The sequence below is a fragment of the Rousettus aegyptiacus genome, unplaced genomic scaffold (genome assembly GCF_014176215.1).
Source record: "Rousettus aegyptiacus isolate mRouAeg1 unplaced genomic scaffold, mRouAeg1.p scaffold_m13_p_8, whole genome shotgun sequence".
Taxonomy (NCBI): domain Eukaryota; kingdom Metazoa; phylum Chordata; class Mammalia; order Chiroptera; family Pteropodidae; genus Rousettus; species Rousettus aegyptiacus.
In genome coordinates this window covers 61606615-61632431 of record NW_023416311.1, presented here as the reverse complement: position 1 = coordinate 61632431, position 25817 = coordinate 61606615, and the positions used below count along the sequence as shown (strand labels likewise).

At 34.2% G+C, this 25817-nt stretch overlaps 2 long non-coding RNA genes across 2 annotated transcripts in view; both read left to right on the top strand.

The window, feature by feature from the left end:
- Positions 1 to 1232: 1232 nt before the first annotated feature.
- LOC107498049 lies at positions 1233 to 23615 on the top strand. Its single transcript, XR_001593934.2, has 3 exons — positions 1233 to 1911; positions 4654 to 4730; positions 22178 to 23615. It is a non-coding gene; the product is annotated as an uncharacterized LOC107498049 (long non-coding RNA).
- Positions 23616 to 23627: 12 nt separating this feature from the next.
- LOC118606525 overlaps positions 23628 to 25817 on the top strand; it is a 236810-nt gene continuing 234620 nt past the window's right edge. Inside the window, exon 1 of the long non-coding RNA XR_004952489.1 lies at positions 23628 to 25230. This is a non-coding gene — a long non-coding RNA (uncharacterized LOC118606525). The remainder of the gene's footprint in view (positions 25231 to 25817) is intronic.

Here is a 25817-nt window from a genome sequence, read left to right as displayed (position 1 = left end):
ACATCAATATATAATTCACATCACATTCTTATAATATGATGTTTATCTTTCTCCATGAAGTAGTGACATCTATGTTTCTTTCCCCTTGAATCTGAGTAGGATTTTTAAACTGATTCTATCAATAAAGATGGTTGAAGGCAAAGTCATAAAAGTTGATGCTGATTCTGTCTGGCTTTCTCTTTCTCAGCACATGTACCTTGGGAGTCCTGAGTGAATATGTAAGAAACCTGGCTACCCTGAAGCTGCCATGCTGAAGAGATCGTGTGGATAGAATAGAGATGAAGAAAGATGCCCAAAGAGCACAGCTGTATCAGTGCCCACTTGTTTGAGTCTTCTCAGAAAAGATGCATGGCATGTGGTTAAAGAAACCTGGGAGGTGACCCAGCCACAGCCATCTGACTGCAACTTCTCAAGAGACTGACCCAAAATTGCACAGCTGAGTTTCCAAAATCTGACCCACAGAAATTGTGAGATAAACAATTATTGTTATTTTAATCCACTAAATTTTGGGATCATTTTGTACAAACAGTACTGTGATTGAAAAAATTTGGGTGGACAAATGAACAACTGCTAAAATCTAGGATCTGGGGCATCATATGGGATTCTGTAGATTTTACTGATACAAACATCCAATTCCTTATCGTTACTGATTATCTGAAAATTCAGAGTTTTGTATTCAATTTTCAAGTGATGTCTTTCAGGCACTGTCTTTCAATTTGAGTACGTAAGTTATCTGTATTCTAGTGTGTGTGTGTGTGTGTGCGCGCGCGCGTCAGTGCGTGTGTGTCAGTGTGTAAATGTGGGGCAATTTTTAAGATATCTTTTTAAAAATATAAAATTTAGGGTATAGGAGTATGTAATATCCACACAAGTTATAATAAAAAAAAAATTCATGCCTCAGTTAAGTCCAAGTTACCTCTTTAATTTCTCAAGTATTTCAAAGAAACCCATTTTTGTTTTGTTGCAATAGAATGTACTTTGATGGAAGAATGGCTTTTGATTTTAAAAGATAGCTCAAATTAATAATAATTTCTATTTTTCATCGAATGGATACATTTTGTGTTCTACTCAAGGCTTCTCAGCCCACATAATCCATCAACATTCTTTTTTATTTTTTATAAAGCTGTTTTTCTGATGGGTTATTATCTGAGAGTGTTGGTAGAGATTTAATTTATTATAATTTTTTAACTTCAAAAATAATTTCTTTTCAAACTAAAAGAAAGTATTGTTTTTGTTGCTTTGATATATTCATATTTCAGTCAATTTTTATTTTACCAATAATTATCAATCTAGCTAATTCTGTCACTAATTTCTTTATGACTATGAGAGGAAAAAGAAAAAAAAAACATAAAGACTATGGGATAAAAAAGATTGGCAGTTTAATGGAAAAAAGTTTGCTGTCAAGCAGGGAACCCAATTCAGCACTGAGTCTGTACTCTGAGTTTCAGAAGAGACATGGGTAGGTCTTTTACAGTCAACCTATGTCTGTCTCATTTTAGGAAAACAGCATCTTCAAGAGTTGCAGACTAGCTGCCAATGTCTGGATTTGTCAATTAGGTTGATGGAAAGGTAGTTTCTGTTTCAAATGTGTAGCACTTGCCTAAGGACTGTGGGATCCAGTTGCCTGCACTGCACATGTGAGGTGTTTAGGTCAGGATTATGACTCCAGTCAGAGCTGTACCACGATCAGCAAGTGAGATGCCATGTAATAGTAAATCAACTGTGTTAGATGTTTGTTACTCTGTTATAAAAGAAGAGCAATACGTGGATCAACATATTTTCCTATTAGTGTTCACAGGAGGACCATCCTTGGACCAGCTATTACAGCAGGCTATTGGTAAAGCCTTTTGTCAGTACCATGCATCTCTATGCACAGGCTGCTCCATCTATCCTAGGATATTGAATTCTGTGGTAAGCCAATAATAAAATATATTAGTCACCACATAAGTAAAAAGTTAGAAATAGCCAAAACAGGACCTGATACTATGATAATTAAGAGTAGAGGTACATCAGAGGAGAATTTAACTCAAAAAGGAAAAAATAATTAAGTACCTTTGTGAAGAGGGAGGATGAATTGCTTCATTTAACTCCTTAAACTCTACCAAGAAACTGCCTTAGCTTCTTCTTCAAACCAGACTTCCATCTGACTTTCAGGCTTACTCTGATCAATTTTTTTTCCCTTCTGAGGTAAAAATAATATAGTTCTTAACTCTGGAGCTTCTAAAGCCTATCTTCTTGCTATTTGAGAGCAATTTAAGGCACTCTTGAAAGATTTGTTTTTAATCTAAGAGCATTTTTTTGTTGTTGTTATCTGCTAGAAGCAATGTCTATATAAATTCAACTCCAAGTTTTAATTTCTAAAATGTCATTTTGAAAGTCTTTTCCTTGGTATGAATTGTCAAAAACTTTTCTATTCTACCTTTTAAGGAATGCTTTCATATTAATTAAGTTCAATGGTAATCTTAATTGGGTATTACCTTAGGTAGTTTCAAGAAAAGAGACATCTTGATATACAGAGAGATGCAGAAGGGCCTATAAGAATAAATACAGAAAAAAATGTAAAAAATAAATCAATTAGAAATTGGGAAGAGTTATGAAAAAGGATTTAGAAAATATATCAAAAAAGGTCAAGAGGGTAAGAGTGCTCAGAATTGGTGGTCGATAATTAGGACCAGCATTATTTCTTACTTCCATTTCCCCACTTTCCTTCTACTTAGATATGAAAGGGTTCTTCTGATAAGGATTAAAACCAGAGTTAATTAGAACAAAACAGACTCACAAAAATAGTTTAGGAATTTAAGGAAAGTGTAATAAAGGGCCAGTGGTATGCAGAATTATTTGGCATAATTCTCAAAATTAGAATTTATTATTCTAAAATAAGAAACACTTGGAAAAATTTAGATAGTGTGTGTGAATTAAAGCTAAGTGTCTTTTATTATGTGAACTGCCTGATGCTATCTTTTGCCTCCTTTTTTTTTTTTTTTTTGAGACATACGTTATTATTTATTTACTTATTGATTGATAAGGACTTTCTTCTGTGAAGGAAATAAGCCTTTTGTCTTTCATACCATTTGTGTAAAGCAGACTTAAGTGTTTATCTTAGAATCCTAATGAAAAGGTGGAATTAAGAATGAAATGCTAGATTCTATTATAAAAGAGAAATAATTTATTGTTAACAAAAATAACTTATGTTTCTAGTTCCTGCAATTTTCACAGTTTTTCAGTTAAGAATAAAACTTAAACCACGCTTTTGGTTTGAAAATATTAGGCTTGGGATTAAAACAATTAATTAAATGGATTTAAAAGTAAAGAAAATTTTGCTCTTACTAGGAAATCAATTGGCTTTGGATAGATCAGAAACTAAATAGTAATGGGACATACTCAAAGTAAATTTAGATGATAACAGCTTGTGTCTTACCTTTCAATCTGAAAAAGATAAACATTAAGTGATATGCATAGAAAATATCACATGGTTATAAAGTACAACAGTGAAGCCTTAAATTAAGCTACAACTAAAACTGTATATTTTTAGTGGCCCATTTCATAGCTCCTCTCCCTATCTGTATTACTTCATTAAATCACCACAAAGAATTTTAAAATATCATGGCAAGTAATTTAATAAGAATTACTTAATGTATCTGATTCAATTTTCTGCAGCTAGATAATAAAAAGGTGAATGTGAGAGCATATAAGATTTTATCCATTCTCATGGTTTTAAGTACCACGTATAAGCTGAGGTCTCCCAAATCTCCATTTGCAACCTTGACATTTCCACTGAAATCTTGTTGCAAATTACCGAAGGCAAAACCATATATTAAGCTATCTCTATAGACGAAATCATGTATTTGATGAGATCAATTACTGGACATCCTTAGCCCACTTTCCTCTCTCACTTCTCACCTCCAATCCATTATCAAGCCTTGTTTTTTTCTCTCTCCTAAACATATTTTTTAAGTCTAATGTTTCTCGCCATTGTCTTACTGCTAAAGACCAATCCATATTACTATCCTAGCCCTTCTGCCTTTCCTGCTTCTACTATTGCTTCCTTACAGTCTTTTGGCTACATAGCACTGCAGGTAGTTGTCTTGAATTTTAAATCAGATCATTTCACTTTTTAGCATCACACTCTTCAATGGCTTTCCTTTATCAGTGGACTTAAACTCTACCATAGATTCACTTTTCCCAATGTCATTTCGTATCATCACCCCAGTGCCTCATAGTGGCCTTTTTCCTGCCTTGAAGCTTTTGCATTTTCTGTTCTCTCTGACTAGTTCACTCTCCCCCACATTTTCATATGCCGAGTTTTAGCTTAAATGTCACATTCCTAGTCACTCTTTTAGCTTTATTTTCTACATAGTACTTATCGTTATCTTAAATTATATTACTAATTTATAAGTTCACTATCTGTTTTTCCCTAAGAGAAATAAAGCAGGAAAGGCCCATAATGACCATGTGTTCAATTTCCTTCTATTGTTTAAGAAGAAATTGGGGCCCACAGAAGCTAAGTATTTTTCCTGTGTACATTCTATTAGTTAGGGGTGAAGCTAGAAAGGAAGATAAATTTTCCTGAAATGATAGACTTCTTCCTGCTCTGTTCTTCTGTGTTATAATTCATTAATGTTCGTTTAATTCATTTATCCCTTCTTTTCCAAGATATCTCATAGCGAAGAGAGAGCTCAACCTTCTTGCCACAGACCTGCAGTTTTACCTACCACAGCTCTGTAATAGAGGTATGTCATTCTTAGTCATATCAGGAATATTCACATAACTATCCATTCCTACAGCCATCACAAATAACTGAGATGCTTTATCCAATAACTTTTCTTTATGTGGTGGCACCAGACAACTGTAGAGATTTTTAGAATTTTTAAGGTATCCTACCATCCCATCTCCATCATATGGAGTAAGGAATTGTGAGAAACTCTGAATCAGAGCCATCTATAGTTTGAATTATTTAGTGAGTCATTGTAACTTCATTTCAAAGGGACTGTAATATGTGATATCTTTTTAAGTTGATTATTCAAAAATGCTTTTAGTGTGAACTTCTTTTAAAAATCTAAAATCTCTAAAGTACTTATTTGTTTTATGAAACAAGGTAAACAGAGAACAGATCAGACTTTGCTGAAAGATCTAGCAGTATCCTTGGACTATCATTATGAACAGGAGTCCTCACATACAGCAGAATAACATAAGGAATAATAGACAGAGCAAAGTCAGAGATTTGGGCTTGTGTATACTTACTACCCAGAAGTTATTTACAAGAATTTAGTTTCTGAAATTAGTTTTTGTTATGATTTTCATTGTTTTTTCTTAGATGGTTGAAAACAAATCTGGGTATTTGAAGACTTTGATCAACTGATTTCGAATTAATGAATTCTTTGTTATTACTGGAGGAATTTTGGATATAATTATTGTAGTTTATATAAACCATTCACTTAGTAAGACTATATTAGTCAAAGCATGATCTGAATTCTATTAGCTTTTATGAGATGGGCATAAAGGAAGTAGAAAGCATGGTTTCTATCTTTTTAAGTTTTTGTGGTCAACATTGCCATAATCATGACTCTAATGGCCTTTCTGAGCCAGTAACACCTGGGTAGCACCTAACTGATATCAGCACAGTACCATGTTACATGTTTCAGTGAACATAGAAGGTTAAAAGTGTAGCTGACTTTTCAGAGTTACCACTAAGAGCCCTTAAAGTTAATTGAACATATATTTATGAAGCTTTACAGTGTGCAAAATACCGTGCTATGTTTTGTTAATGAGGAATGAAAAAATGTGAATAGAATTAAACACTCGGCTTCTTTCCTAAAGAGGAGATCCCATAAGTATACAAATGGTCACTATATAAATTCACATGTAGTAATTGTTCTGTATGAAGTATTGACAAAATGCTGTAAATATTCAGAAAAGAGAGAGGCTGCAATATAATGAAAGCATAGTAAGAAAGTCTCCTGGAAGGCTGTTGCATTTGTGCGATATCTTGAGAGATGAGACAAGGATGGGGAAAGGGCTATGGAAAGGGGACATTTGGCATGAAGAGAAACATAATCAAAGAAATAGAGGAAGAAAATTGGGGTTTATTTGGGAAATGAGAAATTAGCTCACTTTGGCAGGAAATTAGTACATCTGATGGAAGATTCTGAGAAAGTTCACGAATGCCAAACAGAATAGTTTATATTTGATCCTCTAAGTCATTGGAAGCTACTGGGTTTTGTGACTAGAAAGGTGATATACTTAAAGTTGTGCATTAGGAAGATTAATCTGTAACAAGAGGCAAAATGAGAGTAGAGAAATACTGAAGACCAACTAAGAAGCTATTATGGTAGTTCATCTAAGAGGTAATGAGAGACGAGATCATGGGAATGGAACCTAAATTCATGAGATTAGAGAAGTCAAACCAATGAAATTTAGTGATTAGTTGCAGGTGGATGGCAAAATGAATCAAGGAGGTAAAGATAACATGCTTTTAAGCTTGAGAGACTAAGGAAATTATATCATTTGAAGAAATAATAAATTCTATAGGATATGATGGAATCGTTTTGTAATTCTGTTTGGAGCTTGGCTTTAGACATGTTTGAGGTATTATAAGACTGAAAATGCAAACCCAGACATAGACAAAAGGTCATAACTGGTGATATCATTTGTGTGTGAATGAGAGAGAGAGAGAGAGAGAGAAATTTAAGTAACTCTGTTATAGGGTAAGAGTCGATGAACTCACTAAAGGAGAAGCAATGAATAATATCCTTTACATGTAAGAGATGAAAAGAAGAGGAGTCATGTAAGAAGAGAGTAGGAGTTGTTAGCATTGGAGGAGAATTTTCAGACCAGCATCTCTAAATCAAGAGCATTTTTCCGTCTTTAAAAAATATATGGGCATCACAAGATTATTTTAGGTCGTGCTTTTGATTTTCTTCTATTTCGGAAGGGACTTTCGAATATATTTATTCCCATCCTAAGTAATAGTATAATTAATTTAAAAAACAAGATAATAACTACAGATCAGAAATCTTAAAACACTACTTTTCTATAGAGAAAACTTGAGAACATATTTTATCAGGAACCTCAGGAATCTAATAATTTTTTTATTCATCCATTCAACAAGTATTTGTTAAGCATAGAGGACACTTAATTTGAAATTGTTTCTAACTGGAGAAAAAGGGCTAGAGGATATTAATGGGAGAAATAAAAATTATGCCATTGAGTCTTTGACCCAGAGAATTTTGTGCTTTATCAGAAAGGGAAGTAATTAATTTAAAGCCATTAAACTTTACATATTGTGGCACACATACATTCCTAATGTGAATTCTTAACTCGCAGATGTGAACAATTGCCACAAATAACCATAGTGGATTTTCCTCTTAATTCTCTCCTCCTTTGGTGTAATCCCTATCAATTACTCACTTCTTGAAATTATCTCACTTATTAATTCAATATTGATTCAATAAATATTTACTAAGTGTATTATATGCCAAGTAAATTTCTAGGTCAGTGCTGAACAAAATAGATAAAAATTCCTCTCTTCATATAATTAATTCCAGTTGGAGTTCATACCAATTAATCAGAATTTTAACAGACAATTTTTTTGTTTACATACCTAATATTGCATTATATCATTCTATGCTCATATAATTTGCTAATGTTACACATTTATATACTTGTGTCTTAAGTAGTTATTTTTCTTTTTGACAGTATAGTTGTATGCTCTGGGTAAATGAATCAAGTGTATGTTGTTGCTGTTTTCCAGTACAGGACAACTGAAAATCTGCTTGTCTCTTTCTTTTTTCCTACTATAAAATTATTCCCATTATTTAGAATCACAGTCTTTTGTTTTCTGACAAGGTAGAATTATCATAAAAAATACTTGGGAAAATAAGTGTTATTTTTTGGTCATATTAACAGAATTGTATAGAATAAATATAACTAATAATAGACAAGGAATAATATAATTTAAAAATATTCATTTTGTAAACCTTAATACAATAACTTATCTAGATAGCAATCATCAATGGCTATTAAACCTCTAGGTAAATAGCTGGTGGCAATTTTATAAATGGATGAAGCCAAACCTTTTGATCAATTTTAATATAAGTAAAAGTAAGAAAATCAGATATTCTATGTCTCCTGACATGAAACAATAAAAGTCACATAGAACCACTTATATATTTTTGCTAAATAAAATAAAATAAAATAAAGCCTGAATATCTGAATCGAATCAAGGTTATAGATCCAACCATTATATATAGAAAATAAGTCTAGACAAATATGCTAAATTAAATCTAAAAAAGTATCAATTAGCCAAATATAAAGTGAGAAATCCTATAGGACAAATGACCTGGTTTAAAAAAAAATGAACTTGGAGGGAATGTATAACAATAAAGAGAGAAGAAAGAGAAAAAAATGTATGGATTAAAAGAAATTTAAGAGAGTGATCATTTAAATGTGAATGTGGGACTTGTTTGGATTCAGATTCAAGTAAGTCAACTATAAAAAGATATTTTGAGACTACATAAACTGGATATTGGCTGATATAAAATATTGCTAATTTTGTTAGGTATGATAATGGTACTGTAATTTTATTTTTACAAATCTGTTAGAGAGACTTATTAAAGTATTTATGAAAGAAATAATATATCTAGTGATTAAAAATACTCTAGCAATAAAAGAAAAGAAAAATAGCAAGAGGTGAGAAATAGATGATTTTCAAAAGTTGTATAATTGTGAAGCATGAGGCTTCATTCTTATACTTAGTTTTAAAATTTTCCATTATAAAAGAGTTATATATATTTGTTAATAAAATGTTATTTTAATTGTTGTAATTGTTTTCCTATGTTGTTATGAGGACCCCATTGGTATTATTCTTGGGTACAGGAATATATGATGTCAAATAGGGCTTTTAGAAAGTATGTATTTTTTATTCTTATGACTCACAGCTGAAGAGACAGAAGGCAAAAAGACTTCAAAATGACAAAGGAAATGGTAAGCTGGATTTGAAAGAAATGGGAGACATGAAATATCTCATATTACATTATATGAAATATTATAATGTCCATATTACATTATATCCAAAGATTTCTGAAAAACTATCTCCTTTTTTGTCCTTGATTATAAGTTTTAGACTTATGTAACTACCTTACCTAAAACTGACAAAGAGATGGCAATGTCTGGACACTTTAAATAATTTTTACAATGCCAGTACACTAATCAGTCAGCATGAGGTGACCTTTCCCGGAACAAAATATTTCTATATGTGTCTCAGCAAATGTTGACAAAAGTATATGAGGACAAGAATAGTAATAAGATTTATCATATTGAGGCACTGAGTAATAGGAAATCTTCTATAAATTAACAACCATAGTTGACATTATTTGTGCATTTGTACAAATGTCAACGCAGCCTAACATCTGTCCTGTCAGACAAAAGACACAGCTCATTTGATATAGTTAGTGCTCCCCTCAATCCTGAAAAGGCCACTTGTTCTGTAACCTGCTTTACATGATTAAACTAGCTTTCAGCAGATGACAATACTCTAAGCTAAGGCCTTCTACTCAGATGGTACTGACAGTGAAAGCACTATTTGTCTCATCTTCTAAATAAATTATTTCAGAACTTCAAAGTCCCAAATATTTACCACTGCTATATAACAGTGCTATATATTAGTAGTGCTCCATACATACATATGTGAATCAACAACTTTTACATATATAACATTTCTATACTTTTTTCCCTATTTCCAGAATGAGTTAACTTTCACTTGAAAACATTTCATATTTTAAATAATCTCCATGAATTTTTTCTAGTAAGTCCTTCAGCATAAGAGATGCTATGTGAATCTGGTGGCTCTGAACAAGTTGGATTATCTTTCATGTAAGAGTTTATAAATCTTTCTAAGAATGAATGGAAAGAGAATTATAATATCCCTTCTATCCAGCATAACAACTTAAGTTTGTTGTCCAGCAAATGAAACTATGATGGTAGCTATACAGACAAAAATGTGATTCGAAATCATGTTTTCAACATATCTTGATTATCTTCTCTGTGTAACCTTTTGGTTAAGCAATCCTGAAGATGCAAAGATGTTTCAGATCCAGAGCCTCCCTTAGCTCACAATTTAGTAAAAAAGCCAAGAAGATCCAAAAATGTAGCAGACCTAGATCTTTCTCTTAGTTCATATTTTAATAAAAGATCAAAGACAGACATATTAATGAACTTTAGTGCTAGATAGAAGTGATTTTTTACAAAGACATAAAGAGTTATAAAAAATTAGTTATCACATAAATTAATAGGACAAAACATATAGTACAGAAATAAAACCACACATATATGTTCAATTGACTTTCGACATTGCAAAGACAATTTAATGACTAAAGACCAGTATTTCTAACCAAAGGAAACTTGACTCATGCATAAAATCAACTCAATATGAATCATGGACCAGAGTGTACAACTAAAAACTATAAAACTTCTAGAAGAAAACAAAGAAGAAAATATTTAAGGCCTTGAGTTCAGCAAAGATTCCTTAGATATGACACCGAAAGCACAGTCCATTAAAAAAATGGATAAATTGAACTTTATGGAAATTTAAAAACATCTTTGAAAGAAACTGTTAAAAGGAAAATATAAGCCACAGACTTGGCAAAATATATGCAAAATGTGTTATCTAATATAGGACAAGTATCCAAAATATTTAAAGTACTCTCAAAACTGAATAATAAGAAAATACACCACCCAAGAAAAAATGTGCACAAAGATGTAAACAAAAATGACACCAAAGAAGATATACAGATGACAAATAGGTACGTGAAGACGTGAAGAGAATATTTAGCATCGTTAGTCATTAAGGAAATGCAAGTTAAAGCCACAATGAGATACTGATATACAGCTATTAGGATACCTAAATTTTAACAACAACAAACAGGCAATACCAAAAGATGACAAAGATATAGAGCAACCGGCCCTCTCAAACACTGTTAGTAAGAATGCAACAGTTTGAAAACTAGTTTAGCGGTTTTTCATAAAATTATAACTTACACTTAACTGTAACTTATAAATCTTACACATGGATATTTATCCAAGAGATATAAAAACTTAGGTTTAACACAAAAGCCTGTATGTGAATATTTAGAGTGGCTATATTCAATAATATCCAAAAAGTGGAAATAATCAAATGCCCTTCAGCTGGTGACTCTATTAATAAATTATACATCCACACAATGAAATAATACTCAGCAAGCAAAAATAAATAAATAAATAAACTAGTGACTCACGATATATATGTAATATGGATGTATATCGGATGCATTATGTTAAGTGTTTGACGCCAGACTTGAGATTACATACTGTATGATTCCATTTATATGGCATTCTGAGTAAGCAAAACCAGAGGGACAGAAAACTGGTGAGCCAGTTTCTGTGTGTAGGGGGGAAATATTTCCTACAAAGGCATCAAGGGAATTTACCAGGGATGAAGCTTCTATGTCTTGATTGTGGTAACTACAAGACTATATGCATTTGTCAGAAGTCACAGAACAAACATTGAAAAAGATGTTATAAAAGGCTATTTCATGCTCATGGATAGGAAGAATTAACATTGTTAAAATGTCCATATTCCCCAAAGCAATCTACAAAATACCAATCTGTCAAAATGCCAATAGCAATTTACAGAATTACAACAAATAATTCTAAAATTTATATGGAACTACAAAAGAACCCAAATAGCCAAACTAATATTGAGAAAAAAGAACAAAGTTGGAAGTATATGCTACCTGATATTAAACTATACTACAAGGCTATAGCAAACAGCATGGCACTGCTACAAAAATAGATATAGAAGACTGGAACAGAATAGAGACCCCAAATATAAGTTCATGCCTACATAGTCAACTAATGTATGAAAAAGGAGGCAAGAATTTGCAATAAAGACAGTCTCTTCAGTAAATGGTGTTGGAAAACTGGAAAGATACATGCCAAAAAAATGAAACTAGGCTGCTTTCTTATACTATATACAAACATGAACTAAAAATGGATTAAAGACTTAAGTATAAGACCTGAAACCATGAAATTCCAAGAAGAAAAAATAGGCAGTAAAATCTTTGACATCGCTCTTAGAAATATAGGTATATTTTTGATATTCCTCCTCAGACAAGGGAAACAAAAGAAAAAAAATAAACAAATGGAACTAATCAAACTATACAGTTTTTCACATCAACAAAACAAAAAGCCTTCTGAATGGGGGAAGATATTTGCCAAGCTACATTCAATAGGTGTTAATATCCAACATATCTAAGGAACTCATTCATCTTATTACCAAAAAAAAATCTGATTAAAAAATGAGCAAAGGACCTGAACAGACATTTCTCCAAATAGGACATATAGATGGCTAATAGGTATATGAAAAGGTACTCAACATCAATAATCATCAGGAAAGTGACAATTAAAACCATAATGAGATATCACCTCACACCTGTCAGAATGGCTATCATCAATAAATCAACAAACAACAAGAGTGGGCAAATATATGGAGAAAAGGGAACCCTGTGCACTATTGGTGGGATGGCAAATTGGTGCAGCCACTATGGAAAACAGTATGGAGGTTCTTCAAAAAATTAAAAATAGAACTACCATATGACCCACCAATTCCACTTCTAGGTATTTATCTGAAAAAATACGAAACACTAATTTGAAAAGATATATACAGCCCTGTGTTCATTGCAGTGTTATTTATAATAGCCAAGATATGGAAGCCAACTAAGCGTCTATAGATAGACAAATGGATAAAGAAGAGGTGGTACATATACACAATGGAATATTGTTCAGCCATTAGCCATGAAAAAGAATTAAATCTTACTATTTGTGACAATGTGGATGGGCTTAGAGGATATTGTGCTAAGTGAAATAATTCAGACAGAGAAAGACAAGTATATGATTTTACTTATATGTGGAATCTTAAAAACCAAAATAAACTAACAAACAAAACAGAAACAAATTCATAGATGCAAAGAAAAAATTGAGAGTTGTCAAATGAGATGGGAGTTTAAGGATGAGTGAAAAACATGAGTTTAAGTTGTACAAATTGCCAGTTATCAAAATAGTCATGGTGATATAAAGTACAGTATAAAAATATACACAATAATATTTTAATAGCTGTATGGTGTCAGGTGGGTATTAGACTTACCGAGGTGAACACTTTATAAGGTATATAAATGTCTAAGCACTACGTCGTACACCTAAAACTAATATGATATTGTATATCAATTGTAATAGAAAAAATAAATTTAGAAAAAAGGAAGGGAATTCCTATCCATGCTATAGCATTAATTAACCTTGAGGATATTATGCTCAGGGAAATAAGGCAAGTAATATATGATTCTACTTATATGAGGTACCTAAAGTGATCAAACTTGTAGATACAGAAAGCAGAATTGTGGTTGCCAGGAGCTTGGGGTCGGTGGGGAGTGGGGAATTATTGTTTAATGGATATAGTTTTTGTTTTGCAAGATGAAAAGTTTTCTGAAGATGGATGGTGGGGATGATTGCACACTGTGAATATACTTAACACCACTGAACTGTGTAAAAAATGGTTAAGCTGTTACAAAATAAAGAAAAATGTGTCGTGAGTTTAGAGGAAGGAGGAAGTCTTAGTTGATCAAATATATATATATATATATTTACTGCATTAGACAATAAAAGTAATGGCAACTCATGGACTCATGGTTGGAAAAGCCCTGAGGGAGAAAACTGCAGAATATGTACAGGGATGAGAGTGAAGAGTAATAATAAGAAACTAAATGGGGGAATACTGACTGGGAAAATATTTTAGGGAGCTTTGAGTGTTATACCAAAGAAGTTAGCCTGTCTGAGACCATGGTAAACATTGGAGGATTTTAGGATAAAGATGACCTATATCTGTAGTCAGGAAGAAGGAATTATTTAAGGTTTTTAATAAAGTCTTGCACATTAGAGATTCTATTTCTGATTCAATAAATAGGAGTGATGGCCCAGAAATCTGCATTTTTAACAGAACCTCCAAACCTATCCCTAGGTAATTCTGGTGCAATAATTTTTATTAAAATTCAAAGAAAATTATTGTGCTATTCTTCAAACCAGTCAAGTGGTTTCTTCCATTGTTTGACCAAAGTTTTAATATCTCCTCTCCTTCCTATGTGTTCTTATAGGTTAGAGTTTCAGAATGGCATCTGTAGCTTCATCCCTTGACTGCTACCAGCCCTGTGAGCATTTACACTTACTGGAGCCACTGGGCACTTACATGTCATGATTAATGACATACACACACACACACACACACACACACACACAAAACTTACATATAGTTCTGGAGGTGTTAGTTTTGTTAGAAAGAATGCTGAAACAGGAGCCACTAGATATTAGTGGCTATCTCATTTTTTACTGTGTGATTCTAAGGCATCCACTAAACTTCTCAAAGCCTCAAGTTATCAACAATGTGCAGGTAAGTTAAAATGCCTACCCTCTCTGTCTAAGGGTGACTTAGAGTTTTATAAGAAATATTGTTTGTGAAAAGCTCTCTGAAATAATCTACCAAATGCTGTACAAATGTGAGACATTTTAATCCCTTTGGGTTAAATCCTTAAATCTCAGGACAACTCTATTTAAATGCAAATACGTTGAATAAGAAGGCATAACATTAGCACATGTTAGAATTTTAGCTATGCATAAGAGTACATGGCTTTTTCTCAAAAATCTGACACTGAAGAAATGGGTGATAAGGCCATTACATTTTGATGAGAGAGGGTAAGAAACTAGAGGAGGCAAAACTTCTGCTCTCTTAGGGTGTCCTGCTGGGCCTGAGAATTAAATTGACAGAAACAAATTCATAGATAAAGAGAACAAATTGGTGATTGCCAGATGGAAGTGGTGTGTGTGTGTGTGGGGGGGGGGGGTGATGAATGAAAAAGGTAGAAAGGATTAAGAGGCACACATTGCCAGTTATCAAAATAGTCACAGGGATGTAAAAGTACAGCATAGGGAATATAGTCAATAGCACTGTAATAATGGTGTGTGTTGTGATGATACCAGACTTATACAGGTGAAGGCTTTATAAGGTGTATGAATGTCTAATCATTATGTTGTACACCTGAAATTAATGTAATATTTTATATCAACTTGAATTGAAAATTTTTTTTAAAAGACAGATCGAAAGGAGAAAAACACACAGATTTTATTTAAATGTAAATTTTATGTGATATGGAAGTCCCATAAGGAAATAAAGAACCACAAAAGTGGCAAAATCTAAATGCTTTTATATGAAGTTGAACAAAGAGAGACAATTGTGGAAAAGTAACTAAAATTTATGAGAAGGCAAAAGAAAGGTAATATTTTACCAAAGTCTGTTTGTATAGTATTCTCTCAGTCTTGGGTCTCCAACTCCGATAAGAATGTTTCTTTCCTCCTGATATAGGGAGGCCACCTTTCACATCAGAGTTCTCTTTCCTCCTTTAAGGGCAAAAATTGGAGGTCAGAGCATTCTTCATATATCTGCTGTTTTTCAAGTAGCCAAAATAATTCTTATACCAAAGTGTTACTCTTAAGAACCAAAAAGGAAGAAGGAGGAAGAGAATTGGGGAAAATTCAATACATGAGTCTGAAGGTCAGGTTTAGGAAAGTTACATAGTTTGAGGTCCAAAAATAGACATGAAAAGATCTGAACACCAATAAGCTTACTTTAAGCTATTGCCTAAGCTTGGTCCGTCAGGGGGAAAAATTTTGTGTTGAGACATTTTTTTTCTCTTCCTAGAGGCAAATAATTTAGGGAATGGAAGCTATAGCTGACCAGCCTATTATAAACCCTTTGTTTGCATATATGTGTGTGTATATATATATGCGTATATATATATAAACATATGTGTATAAACATGTATATATGCATATATAGACACACATACATATATATATATACACATACATGCACACACATCATACATGTGATATGCATTTATAACACATACATATGTTTGGCTCAAAGAATGCTATTTGGGTAGTATGTGGAACAGAAAACAGTATCCCTATTAGGTTGAAGGGAACATAGTATGTATGAATTCCCAATGCTCTACATGCTTCTAGGTTTTAAATGTAGATACCACTAGTGTACTGAGGAGAAGAATTGGAACCTGCTCTAATTTAATTTATAGTTTAGACCCTGCTAATATTAGACCCTCCCAATAAAGTGAACTGGGTTATGACATTGCCAGAAAGAACGGGGAGGCATCAGCTTTCACAGATGCTCAGAGGCATTAAGCCTCCAGAAAATGGGGATAGGACATAGGTCAAGCCTGGCCCTGTAGCTTATTTGTACATAGTCAATTTTATCCTCTTCTCTTGTGCAACTCAATTTGAAGACTCATACTTTACTTTACACTAGGAAAATCAGAGCCTTGGAAATATAAATAGGGAGGGCGATTCCACAATCTAAGAAAGGATGAAGGTACATTTCTAATCCCTGATATGGCTTGGTAGTTGCTTGGCTTAAAGATTATCAATTGTGTTGACCCTTGGGGTTTACATATTTTTCTCAATTACAAAGAGACACTTTCACCTTTGGAATTCCCAACCTTAAAAACAGCTGCAGGCTCTCAAATCTCCCATGCAGGATTATTTGCCCAAAGAAAACCAGCTTCAGCTGAGGTACATTAGAACTTCCCTTGGGCGTTCTCCCTACCATCTATAAAGGCAGTTAAAGAAACAACACCTGTGAGAGGAATATAAAAGTCACAGGAAAAATATCTTGTTTCAACAATAAGTACCTACCTGGACTCTTATTTAATCATTATTTCTCAAGGAAGAAATGAGTTTCAAAATGGAATGTTAATTTTGCATAAAGTCTCTGTACTTGTCCCCATATTCATACATGACATTTAGCAGTAGGACACAAATTCATCTCCTTAGAATTTATTTTCATTCTTTCAAACGTTAAAGAAAAATTCCTGAATAGCACATTCCTATACAGCAAATGCAAAATGTGTGAAAGAAGATAGAGCAGGAAAAATGGACAGCTCTTTTATTCTAGCCACCTGGCCACATGTTCCTTTTCTAGAAGCTACCATTGTTGCCAATTTCAGAGATTGTCTCCAAACACAACTGTATATGTATTTGTGTGTGTATGTGTATGTGTATTCGTCTCTTCTTTTTCCTTTACTCAAATAGTTATATATTATACCAAAGTGCAAAGAGTATATCTGTATTTACTTACCATCTATCGTCTATCTCTATGTGATAACTATGTTTGTGTTTTATGTGAGTTAGATATAATTTTCTATTATTTTCAATAGCTGCATAAGGTTTCTTCATGTGAATATAGCATAATGTATTATGCTAGCCACTTATTGTTATGAATCTCTTATAGTACAATGCTGAATACCTCTGTGACAGTATAATTTCACACATGTGCAAGAATACACTAGATAAATTTTCAGAAGTAGAATTTCTGGGAAAAAAAGAACATATACTTTCAATTTTGATATATATTGCTGAATTTCCCTCCCTGAATACCTATATCAATTCACACTAATAGTATCTAAGACTTTGTTTTCTTATGTTATTGAACTTTTTGATCTTTGACAATTACATAAGTGAACATTAGAATTTTAATGTAGCTTTAATTTTTGCCTTCCTTCCAAAATAAGTAAACAGCTTATTATATGCTTAAAAACACTTTTATTTCTTGTCTGCGAACTGTCCTTCTGTCTGTTTCTCTATTCTTTTTAGTCTTATTGATTTGTCAGAACTTCTGTAGTAACTGTTAAATGTTTTGTATTTTTTTCTAAGATTTTTGTCATTTGTTTGCTTTCTAAATATGATAGTTGTTGCTTTTTGCTTTTGTTGTCTTTTACCAAACTGATTTCTTGTTTTATTTTATTGTGTTTCAATATTAAATTTTTTTATGACTTACATTTATTGTGTTATATTTAGAAAATACCTCGCAATGCCAATTTTTTAAAATAATATTTAATGTTCTCTTTATTGCTATTATAATTTTATGCTCTTTGCTTATAAATTTTATCTGAAATTTATTTTTTACATAAGAAATTAGGGAGAAATCCATAAAAACTTTTCCCATAGATGTATATCTAGTAGTTCTAACACTGTTTGTTAAATAATCCATTTTTTTTCCATGATATAAAAGGTCTCTTATATCATGATCATATTCTCTTATATATTTGGCTTTACTGCTAGACTTTTAAAATAATGTACTACATTACTTCATCTGTTTGCTCTTTTTTTGTCCAGTATAGCATTATGCTTTTAACAATTTTAACATTAGAGTAAGCCTTAGTATTTGGTAAGTCAAATTCCCTCTTTTTTCTCCGCTCTCCTCTCTTTCATGTGTACATGCTCTCTTTTTCCAAAAATTCCTTCACATTCTTGCATATTTTGTTTTCCAAATGTACTCTAGAACCAGCTTCTCATATACAAAACATTCAGTTGTCATTTTATTGGCACAATATTAAGTTCTAAATAATTTATTTCCTGTGTATTTTTAACAACTGAAGTCTGGAGTACTAAGACATGTTTCTATCACAATATACACATGACCAAAATTCATGTAGACATCTGTAGAATCCACTTTGGTTTCCTCTCTTCCCTAATTTTCTGATTGGACATTGAGTTCATATGTCCTTGTGATGTTCTGGAGAAATATGGAGAGGAACACATTTTCTCTGAGAGGCTCCATGGTACTTCCAATACAGGAACCATCAGGAGAACCAAGACAACTGAACCATCTTTTGAAAAGACTCAGAAGAATTCCTGAATATGTATATCTTCCTTTGAGAAATGTCTATTTAGGTTCTTTGCCTATTTTTAATCAGCTTAATTGTTTTCTTGCTACTGAGTCGTTTGAGTTCTTTATATTTATTAGGTATTAACCCCTTATCAGATTTATGGTTTGCTAATATAGTCTCCCAACCCGTAGGTTGTTTCTTCACTCTGTTGATTGTGTTCTTTGCTGTGCAGAAGCTTTTTACTCTGATGCAATCCCATTTCTCTATTTTTGATTTTGTTGCCTGTGCTTTTGTGGTCATATCCAAAAATTCATTGCCCAGTTTTATGTCGAGACTTTTTCCCTATGTTTCTTCTAGTTGTTCTATAGTTTTAAGTTGTACATTTATGTCTTTACCAATTTTAAGTTAATTTTTGTATAAGGTGTGAGATAAAGGTCCAATTTCATTCTTTCACATGTAGATATCCAGTTTTCCCAAGCTTATTATTAAACAGACTATTTTTTCACAATGTATTCCTGTCACCTTTGTCAAAGATAAATCAACAGTAAATACATAGAAGATATACTCATACATATTTTGCTGAGTATTTTTGCATCCATGTTTATCAGAGATACTGGTTTGTAATTTCCTTATAGTGTCCTTTTCTGGATTTTGTAGCAGGGTTCTTTGTTCTGTTCTGTTCTATTGAGTATGTGTCTGTTTTTTTATGCCAATACCAAACTGTTTTGATTGCTAAAGCTTTATAGCATCTTTTGAAATCAGGTAGTGTGATGCCTCCAACTTTGTTCTTTTTGCTTAAGATTCCTTTGCTTATTCAGAGTCTTGTGGTTCCATGTGAATTTTAGGATTGTTTTTCCTATTTCTTTGAAAAATGCTATCGGAATTTTATAGGGATTGAATTGAATTTGTAGATTTCTTTGGGTAATATGGACATTTTAACAATATTAATTCTCCCTCTCCATGAGCATGGAATATCTTTCCATTTATGTGTTTTTCAATTTCTTTCACCAAATTTTATAATTTTATAAGTGTACAGCTCTTTCACCTCCTTGATTAAATTTATTCCTAAGTAGGACTGTTTGCTTAATTTCTTTCTCAGTTTATTGTTAGTATATAGAAATGCTATTCATTTTTATGTGTTATGTTTCTATCCTGAAAGTTTACTGAATTTACTTATTAATTCTAACAGTTTTTTAATGGAGTATTTATGATTTTCTATGTATAAAATATGTCATCTGCTAACAGAGATATTTTGACTTCTTTTCTGATTTAGGTGCCCCTAATTTCTTCTTCTTGCCTAATTTCTGTGATTAGGCCTTTCAGTAGTATGTTGAATAGAAGTGGCAAGAGTGGGCATCCTTGCCTTGTCTTGTCTTTATGATGTTAGCTGTGAGCTTGTCATATATGGCCTCTCTTATGTTGAAGTATGTTCCCTCTATGCCAACTTTGTTAAAAGTTATTATCATGAAAAGATGTTGAATTTTTTCTAATGCTTTCTCTGCACCTGTTGAAATGATATTTATCTTTTATTGTGTTAATGTAGTATTGATTTGTGGATGTTCGAGCCATCCTCTCATCCCAGGGGTAAATCATACTTGATTATGGTATGTGATCCCCTTAATGTATTATTGAATTCAGTTTACTAATACATATTTTGTTGAATATTTTTTCATTTATGTCCATCAGGGATATTGGCTTGTAACTGTCTTTTAGTGTCCTTGTCTGGCTTTGGTAGCAGGGTAATGCTGGCCTGTAAATGAGTTTCAAAGAGGCTTTTCTTTGTTGGGAGTTTTTTGATCAATGATTAAGTCCTTTACTTGTTATTGGTCTGTTTAGATTTTGTATTCCTTCATGATTTATACATATAGCTGGCCAACAAATACATGAAAAAAAGTGTTCAGCATCATTAATTATCAGGAAAATCAAAACCATGATCTCACTTCACAGCTGTTAGAATGGTTAGTATCAAAAGACAAAGGGAAAAAAAGTTGGCCAAGAAAATGGAACCTTCGTACAGTATTGATGGAAATGTAAAATGATGCTGCTGCTATAGAAAACTGTATGGAGATTCCTCAAAAAAAAAAAAAAAATAGAACTACCATATATGTGATCCAGTAATCCTGCTTCTGTATATATATCTGAAGGAAATAAAATCAGTATCTCAAAGAAATATATACATATTTTCATTTTCATTGCAGCATTAGTCACAATAGCCAAGATATGGAATCAACTTAAGTGTCATTGAAAATAAAAAATATGAGATATATATGTAATCTATGTGTGTATATACATTGTATGATATATGTATATCACACACACAATGGAATATTTTAGCCTTAAAAAATAAGAAAATCCTGTCATTTGTGACAACATGGATGAACCAGCAGGACATTATGATAAGTAAAATAAGGTAGACACAGCAAGACAAATACTACATGATCTCACTTATATGTGGGATCTAAAAAAGTCAAAGTCATAGAAGCAGAGAGGAGAATGGTGGTTTCCAGGGCCAGCAGTGGGTAGTGAGATGGGGGGTGGGGAGCGGGGAGGGGAGCAATAGGAAGATGTTAGTCAAAAGAAAAAAGGTTTCAGTTGTACAGGAAGAATAAAATCTGGAGATCTAATGTACACCATGGTGACTATAGTTAATAATATTGTATACTTAAAATTTTCTTAGTAAATACCTAATGTTTTCACTACACACAAAAAATTAAGTATTAACTAATTTAATTGTATAATCAATTCACAATGTAGATGAAGATCAAAATATTACATTTACACTGTAAGTTCATATAATTTTTATTTATCAATTATCCCTTAATAAAGATTGGAGAAATTTTCTTTAAAAAGGAAAAAACATTTAAAATACATATACAATTTATTTAGAAAAAAACATTCTAGAAATATTTTAAATGATGCTTTAAAATTCTTTTATGACTTATTTTACAATTTTCTATATTTTCTTAAAGGTCTATAATAAACATATATTGGCTTTATAATGACTATACCACATAAAATATTACCTACATCGAAACAATTCCCTGTTGTTATTGTTTCCCTTGAATTCATTCCTATCAATTAAACAACATTCATGGAGGACGGGGAAATCTCATTAAAAAAAAGAAAGCAGGCCAGAGTAGGGGTAAGGGTGATTAAGGTTATGGGAAAGGGAGACAAAGATAAGAGTGGGCCTAAAAGGGCAGGAGGGTCATTGGGCCCACATCTCATATTCCCAAAGAGCTTCAAATTGATATATTTTGATGTCATCGCCAAATGAAATTTTAAATCACGTTGCATTTTTAAATTTAAAATGTCGATTTGATAAATAGAAATATTGAAAATGTCCCGTAGTTTCTATTGCATTTTGATATTTCTTTGCCTCCTTCCCCTCCTTTCTCCTTTTTCCTCCTTCACAACAGGAGCTTCAAAAAATGAAGTGCCCAGGGCCTGTTTTAACTTTAACAGACTCTATCTATATTTTTAGTGTACTACGCTAATGGATGTGAGTGAATTTTTCCACATCAGATATTTGGAAAAAGGAAAATGAAATCAGAGCTTTGAAGAAATCTTCCATTTTTCATAAGGTTCCTTCCATAAGCCCTGGAAAAACTGTTACATAGTGGAACTGGAGGTAAGGAAAATTAAATAGCAACTAACAACAAGGAACCACATGCAATAATAGATTGTGTGGAGCTGAAATCAAGTAGGAGAAAATGGCTGATTTAGTAGTTTTCGTTAAGGTACTTGTGAAGGGAAAGAAAGATGGCTGTAGTCAGGCTTCTGGGCGGAAGTGACTCAGCACTTCTCCATTTATGTAACCACGTGCTCAGTATGCATGCTCATGTGCAGGCTTCTGTTCTCTGACAGTGTGCCGCTATTGTTTAACTTGTGTATAAAAGTCGCCTCCATCCTGAGCGGTTGGCTGTGCCCTTGCTGGAATGAAGAGCTAATTCACAGTTGCCTACAGGTCTCCACATTTTCTTCAAACTGTCTGAGCCTCGTACTACTTACCTCCGAACCTCGAATCTGCAGCAACTTGGCATAGTCATGAGCAGGATTCCCAGGTAAGGGAGCTATCTGACCAACCAGAGGTAGGGAGGGAACTGTGGCCCTCTCAGAGCATATGGTATCTCGTGGCAGTGGTATTAATGACTTGGACTCCACCTGAGCCTTGGGAAGCAGTCGATGGGTCCCCAATTAGCACTAAGAAGATGCTCCACTTCCTGGAGGAGTACCTGCCAGAAAAAGTACGAGTGTGGCCAGTCAGGTGGGCTGGATGTTTTTAATGGCTTTGAAGCAGAACATGGATGAAGCTCCAGCAGAGGCTGTGCGGGTACAGAAGCTTCAGCAAAAAAACAGATGTGTTGGATGCAAGGGTATAACAGCAGGAAGCCGAGATCCAAAGAAGTCCAGCCTCGGAGTTGCCCTCAGAGGTAGAGGAAAACGTCCCTGAAGAAATCTACCCACAAGTATGGCCCATAATACACCAAAAAGTAAAGCATGGACAACCCCTGGGTCCAGGTGGGGTACAAGCTGGAAGCCCCACAGTGAGAGAATTCACTGTGGCTACCCCGTATACACCTGTGGAATTACGGGATTTGGGAAAATTACGTCGATAGCAACTTAGTGAACCATTGCCAGCCTGGTTGCTGCGCCTTTGGAACTAGGGGTCCAGTAGTATCTCATGCTCCCCTGACAAGCTGGAGAAATTGGCATCCATAACCATATAGCTCTCATTACGGCAGTGTCTACAGAACAGTCGCCACTTGGCTCAAGGTCAGGGGAGCCACACCCTGATGGAATGGCTTACTGCTGCTGTGTGGATGGTTTGAGATGATGGCAGAGAACTCCCAGACCCTGTGAGTACATGGTAAACGTATGCCGATTATTAATAATTATTATTAATAATCTGAACTAATGCAGAATATTCGTGAACCAGGAATGCGACAAGCTGTGTTTAATTTGAATACTTGGGGACCAGATGATGAACAGTTTACGACCAGCATGAGGGATCTAGTGTTAGGGACCTCTACCACTTTTGGCTCTACCACTTTTGGCTCATTAGTTGCTATCCCGGCTCTCTGTGTGGGGAGCAGTGTACATGAAGTGACTACAGCAATGGCTGCTCTGGGAGATATAGAGGGGAGATGCCATGAGACAGGGCAAGAGTGTCCTTGTGGTAACACTCCAAGGGCCAAGAAGAAAAAGGCCCTATGCAGGGTCCTGTGTGGATTACCAGAACACAAATATGGACTGATTTGCTAGCTGCAGTTGATCAAGACAAGATAGACTGCCAACCTAATGCAGTGTTATTAGAATTGTGGTGGTAATTGAAACCTGAACAGCAATTTAGGTGCAGGCAAAACCAAAAGGTCTAGGCCTATAGCCTTGAAGGACTTTTTGAAACCCTAGGACTCTCTCTTGACCCTACATGATTAGAGAGAAGGCCGAGGTTCCTATTCGGAGGAATAGGCAGGGACCAGAGTCCGCAAGTGGAATTGGCAATCCAATATATGGTTCTCATACAACATACAGAGTCCTAGCATTGGTGGATACTGGGGCCAACCACAGTCTCATCTATGGAAATTCAGACAGATTCCCTAGACCTGTGCCTATATAGACAGCTATGGGGTAAGACTATTAAGACTGAAGTTGTGACTTTGCCTCTTGAACCAGTACGTTTGTCCCCATGTCCGTAATAAAGTGTGTGTTTCTCCGGTGCCAGAATTTATTCTAGGGGTGGCTATATTGCAAGGGCTTAATCTGCAGACCTCTGCTGGTAAATTTCTTTTGTGGGTCCAAGCAGTGACAACTGTAGTGTGGAGACATACATACTCATCACCCACCACAGAAAGTGCCAGAACCAAGGTGGATTGTCAATGTTAAGCAATATCACATGCCTGGTGGACATAATGAAATCAAGGCTTTGATTCAGGGATCGTAGAAAGCTCAGATTGTGCACCCCACCCATAGTCCTTATGATGTCCCTATGTGGCCAGTAAAGAAGTTTGATGGCTCATGGAGGATGACTTTAGACTATTAGGAATTGAATAAAGTGACTCCTCCACTGCATGTAGCAGTACCATCCACTCATGATCTAAGGGATCAACTGATTATAAGACTGGGAACCTATCACTATGTCTTGGATTTAGCTAACGCTTGTTCTTTATAGATTTAGCTCCAGAAAGTCAAGACCAATTATGGACCTTTGTGGTACGACCCCAAGGGTACTTGCATAGCCTAACAATGTGCCATGGGTTGGTAGCCCAGAATTGGCAATCTGGCCCCAAATGGCAACAGTGGAATTTTTTCATTATATCAATGATATTATGTTAATGCCTGCTTCCCTTATAGACCTAGGACAAGTAGCACCGATGTTGTCAAAGCATCTGAAAACGTGGCTGGGTGGTAAATGCAGCCAAGTTTCAGGAACCTGGCTTATCTGTCAAATTTTTGGCTGTTGTCTGGTCAGGTAAGAAAGTTATCCCTGATGCCATAATTGATAAGATACAACTGTATCTACCATCAACTACAGTTAAGAAACTGCAGAGTTATGTGGAACTTTTGGGGTACTGGAGAGTGTTCGTGCCCCACCTATCACAGCTAGCATGACCGTTGTATGGCCTGATGAAGAAGGGACCTACTTGAGACTGGAATGAAACAGAGAGGGTATTTGCCACCACCAAGCAGGTGGTACAACAAGCCCGAGCCCTACAAGTAACAGATCCAGGTAAACCCTTTGAGTTAGACGTCCATGTAACAGCGGAAGAATATGACTGGGGCCTATAAGAATGTTTGGAATGAACTAGGACCCCAGTGGGTTACTAGTCAGGTCCAGTAGGGGACAAGGAGCCAAGTGGGTAGTATAGCAGTGCAACCAGCTACCAACCACATTTGGTATAATACAGGTACAGGCCAAAGCAGCCAGTTGGCTAAACTGTGGGCTGTGGAATGGTTATAGCCCATGAACATGGCCCATTGACTATTTGTACTGACAGTTGAGTAGTGTGTAAAGGCTTGACATTATGGTTGCCTATGTGGAGATCGCAAAACTGGCTA